At 39.7% G+C, this 5,250-nt stretch overlaps 1 pseudogene; it reads right to left on the bottom strand.

Moving 5' to 3' along the window:
- Nucleotides 1-1,098: 1,098 nt before the first annotated feature.
- On the bottom strand, nt 1,099-1,689 carry LOC128571569 (PRELI domain containing protein 3B-like; annotated as a pseudogene).
- Nucleotides 1,690-5,250: the final 3,561 nt, after the last annotated feature.

Raw genomic sequence — 5,250 nt, 5'->3', positions numbered from 1 at the left:
GAAGGTTATCTTCGTTGCTCCCGCATTTTGGCAATTATGAATAAGGCTGCCGTGAACATTCATGTGAAGGTTTGTGTATGAACCAAAGTTTTCAACACCTTTGGGTAAATACCAAGCAGTGCAATTGTTGGATTGTGTGATGGCACTTCTCTTTGGTGTGGGCCCGTTTTTCTGGCTGCTTTCTTGGTTCACTTCTGCTTTCTAGAAGACGTCTTCTCATGGCTTCTTGAGAAAGATACATTAGAAGTAGATTTTCTGAGACCTTGAAAGTTCAAAAAAATGCCTCCCTATCATTTAAATTGCTAATTTGTCTGGATATAGAATTCCAGAGTAGAAATATCTTTCTTTTAGAATTTTTAAGGCATTAAATTCATATTTATTATTCAGCGTTGCTTTTGAAAATTTCATTGTCATCTGATTTGTTTTTTAAACACTGGGGTTTTTAATAGTGGTTTATAGCAGAGCAAGTTATTTTATATAAATATGTTATACAATATTTGTCATTGTATAAATTTTATACAATATTTGTCATTGTTATTTTATATAAATTTTTATTGTATTAAACAAGTTATTGTATTGTATATACAAGTTATGTTATTTTATAATACATTTTATTGTGTTATACAAGTTATTTTATACAAATATTTTAAAAGTCCATAATTTCTTCTTGTAAAGTGAGTTCCCTCATGCAGCTGCTGAAGTTTCCAGCCACAGGGTGATTGTGTGTATGGACGAGGCGGCTCTACTCTGTTTTGGTCCAAGCCAGGTAGAGCTCCAGTGCATGAAAAGCCTTAAAATTCTACCTTAGGAGATTAAATACCAATACTAATTTCCAAGTACTTAAAAAACTGTTAAATTTTCACATAACTACTGGAACCCTGAAAATTAGACTGTCAATTCAAACAACACTAATTTCACATGATTCCTTTTATTTAGAAGCCCTGAATGTCTGTTTTCATGTCAAGTCACACAGCCTTACATTAGCTTATTAAAAAAAATTATACCTAAAATACATTTGTATTTTTTTAAATAACAAATAAATGTATTGCCAGCTTGTAGAGACCTGGGGGGCCCAACATTGTCTACAAACTTTTATTATCATTTTTCTACAAGTGCTGCTGTTACCACCATAAGAGAAAGTCCTTATGCTTTCTCTTGCTGAAGCTGTCAGTGTTTCAGTCTCAGCATTTAATTTATGTATTACCCATTCCATTGCTTCTCAGCCTTTACTAGCATTTGAAGATATGGTGCTTATCATTAGTCCTTCAAGGTAACTGCTAAGGCTGACTCCTTTCACAGTGATTATGGCTTTTTGAGTCAAAATAGTTTTTTCTAGGTCCTGAGGATGTGGTTTGTATATAAGTCTCTCATCTACTGAAAAAATATTTATAAATGAAATATTAGTAGATTTAAGTTCCATTGTCTTCTCTACAGGATCAACTACAGAATGTTCTTGCACATAGTTTTGGTTCTTGCTGCATCAATAAGAGACTTTACAATGGAAGGAAGTTCCTGCTCTGTGCTGAGAAGCCTATGGCTGTGCAACTTCCCAGAGTGATCTATGTGTCTGTCCAACACATCATCTCCGACCACACTTGAGTTCATAGGGTTTGGGTATTTCTGCATCACAGCTATTGTAACAGTTTCTCATGTCTGGTCAAAGACGTTCTCTGAGGTCCAGATCTTCATGGTGCTGGCAGCCTGTGCGATGTCCAGGTGGTGCTAGGGGACAATGAGGCACAGAGGATACACTGCCCCCACCCCACCCCATCCCCAGCACCCCAGCCAGCTGCTCAGAGTGTAGGCCTGTCATCTAATTTTTGATCCTTTCTATAGAAAGAATCCTTCTTCCCCCAGAAATTTATGGGCTCTTGCTTTCAGGTTCCTGAAGTTTCACAGTGTGGGATTTATTTATTTATTCAGAGACAGGGTCACACAGCACCCAGCTTAGAGTGCAGCAGCAGCATCACAGCTCACTGTAGCCTCCAACTCCTGGGCTCAAGTAATCCTCTTGCCTCAGCCTCCGACAAGTAGCTGTGACTACAGGTATGTGCCGCTATGCTAATTATTTTATTTTTTATAGAGTCAGAGTCTCATGTTGTCTAGGCTGGTCTTGAAGTCCTGGGTCCAAGAGATTCTCCTGACTCAGTGTCCAAAGAGCTGAAATTACAGGTATGAGCCACCAAGTCAGCCAGCCTTTTTTAGTCTATTAGCAAAGTTCTACAACCATCACCATTTTCCAATTTCAGAACATTTCATCACCTTCCAAAGAGACTCCATGTCCATTTGCAGTCACTCTCTGTTCTCTCTTCTCCAGCTCTGGCAACCACTAGTCTCCTGTATGTTTCTATGATTTGTGTTCCTCTGCCTGGATAGCTGTCCTACAGCCCCATAGCTAGCAGGAAGGGCTAGGCTAAAGCGCGTGGAAGCAGGGAGCTGGCTCTGGAATGTTTTGTGTCCCCACAAACATTGCTCAGTGACTGAATAAAAGTTATTTTAATCATGGTGCCCCAAAGGAAGAAGTGATGGGCAAAATGCTGAGAAGAGAGCTGAGAAGCGTTCAGAAAGAAAGTGGGCCCATGATTGCATTAACGTACATAGCTATGATTTAATAAAAAAAAAGAAAGAAAGTGGGGTGACCCCCTTCTACTCCATCTCACCTTCAACCTGAGAGCAGATTCTCCAAGCCTGGGGAGGGAGAGGGAGGCCATCAAAGAAGAGTGCCCTGTGTCATGGAGGGGACACTGGCATTGCAGCAAGATCCAGGACAGAGGACTATAAGGTCCTTTTGTGGTTTGCAAACAGGATCACTGACAGCCTGTGTGTCGTGAAAGTGGCAGGCAGTGGTATCAGGCCTGAGGGCCCATGTGGTCACACACAAGGAAAGTCTCTGTGGGGGTGACTGAGAGTGGATGGCCAACATCATAGCTCACAAGTCCTCTGAGTAGCTTGAGAAAAATCTCAGGGAGGGTTGGGGTAGGAGTGGTGAGCCTGGGCTGGCAGACCAGGCTCGTGAGGGCCACCACTACCAACCACAACCACCACCACCACCACCCCATCCCACTCACTCACAACAACACCAACAACAAGAACCACTACCACCACCCCAGCACACCCACGCACCTAGCTCCCCCAAAGTGCTAGTATCACAGGTATGAGCCACCACTCTGGGCCTAGTTGTCTACCACTTTTAACCATTTCAAAACAATGAATTTATAAAAAGCAGATCAGCTTTAAAATATATACCTCAAAAGTTCCCAGTGGGTTTAAGGTAAATACACTATGTAGAGGTATGATGAACTGCCACAATTTCAAGCAGCCAAGAAACACATAGAAAAACAACTAAAAAGTGGCTCTTTCAGGTAATATAATCACTACCACCACCTATAGGATGATGTAAATGCTGTTAGATGCTCATAAGGTCATTTCCTCTTCAGAAAACTGAGTTACTAATAGAATATCAATCTATATTAGCAGGAGGAATAAACACATAGTGAGTTGCTCAATAACTATTATTGGCTCAGCACCTGTAGCAGTGGTTATGGTGCCAGCCACATACACCAAAGGTGGCGGGTTGAAGCCTGGCCTGGGCCAGCTAACCAACAATGACAACTGCAACAAAAGATATCAGGGTGTTGTGGCAGGTGCCTGTGGTTCCAGCTGCTTTGGAGGCTGCAAGAGAATCGCTTGAGCCCAAGAGTTTGAGGTTGCTGTGAGCTGTGACACCATGGCATTCTACCAAGGGTGACATGGTGAGACTCTGTCTCAAATTTATCTATCTATGCTATTATTTTTACTAATTTTTGATGTTAATCATTTCTCTGAAAAGTTTCATGCATATCAACTAGAAAAAATTAGCAATATTATTTTAAAGTTGCTTTAAATGCAGGTATTACCTAAAAGAAGAGTCTTAGAAGTGTTTCCTTCTCTCATTTCAAGTGATAGAGATATGCATTCCTTCCCCTTCATTTTCCAAAGAAAAAGAACTCTTTACTCCTATGTCATGTCAACAGTTTTACTGACCAAAGAGTTATGCCATCTCATAATAGGCTCATTTAATAAAACTTTAGATGTTCATTACTCAAATTTTTAGGATGCCAGAAGTTGTATTTCATATACCTAACATTTATAGATTATGGTTTGGAGATTTAGTTTTGGTTTAAAGCTTCATATACTGAGGAAGATAAATCATGAATTATATTTATAACCAATCATTAAGAATTAAAAGCACATTAATTTACATTTTAAATGTCATCAATGAGACAGAAACAATAAGAAATCAGGTCTTAGTTAATGAAAGGTAGTAACTATCCATGTCATCCTATCAAGTTATAAAGTAGCTACATGTTAAATGTTATAACCATTTTCCTACAAGGGTATGTTTCTCCATATTCATCTTTTACCTTGATGTGAGGAAATATCAAGTTTTATCATACTGTGCTTCAGCATAGGGTTCTAGATATAGTAAGTTCTTAAATATTAGCAGATCAAAAGAAGTATTCTCAATTGTTTTATAGTCATTACCATTACAGCCAACAGTGGCTATGGTATTTTTGTGGTTCTAAATTAGTTTTACAACATTCAGATTGTGCAACATAGATGATTAAGTCATATGAAGTCATCATAAAATTTTCTTTTATATTCTCCAAGTTATAATTTTTTTATATTATCCTGGCTAAGGCAAGAGAATTGCTTAAACCCAAGAGATTGACGTTACTGTGAGCTGTGATGCCACAGCACTCTACCAAGGGTGACCTAGTAAGACTCTGTCTCCAAAAAAAAAAAAAAAAACACCTGTGAATGGGTTTACTTTATTGTCTTTAGGTCTTCAGTTAAGATTCCACATTCTTTTGTGATTCAACCAAGGAAGAAATTGTATTTTCTTGTAGTTCATGTAGATTATTACAAAGTATACTGAGGAAGCCATCCAATTCCTGTCTGTGTCATGACCAAGGAAGCAGGCCAGACAATGGATTGTAAGCTCAAAGCTTGCAGGAGGTGGGCCTTCCCATATGTGCCTGGGAAGAGGCTCCAAGCAACCTGTGCAGCTGCTATTTATTGAGAATATATGTCCCTCCGCCAAGCCCCACCCCCTCACTGGAGTTCCACAGGTACTAGGGTTAGGGGTTAGGGGTAGGGGTAGGTTTAGGGTTAGAGTTAGGGTTGGGGTTAGGGTTAGGGTTGGGGTTAGGGATTAGGGTTATGGTTGTGGTTGGGTTTGGGTTAGGGTTTGGGTTAAGGTTAGGGTTG

This window comes from Nycticebus coucang, chromosome 19 (genome assembly GCF_027406575.1).
Source record: "Nycticebus coucang isolate mNycCou1 chromosome 19, mNycCou1.pri, whole genome shotgun sequence".
Taxonomy (NCBI): domain Eukaryota; kingdom Metazoa; phylum Chordata; class Mammalia; order Primates; family Lorisidae; genus Nycticebus; species Nycticebus coucang.
The sequence above is the reverse complement of the archived record's forward strand: the minus strand, read 5'-3'. Positions and strand labels throughout refer to the sequence as shown.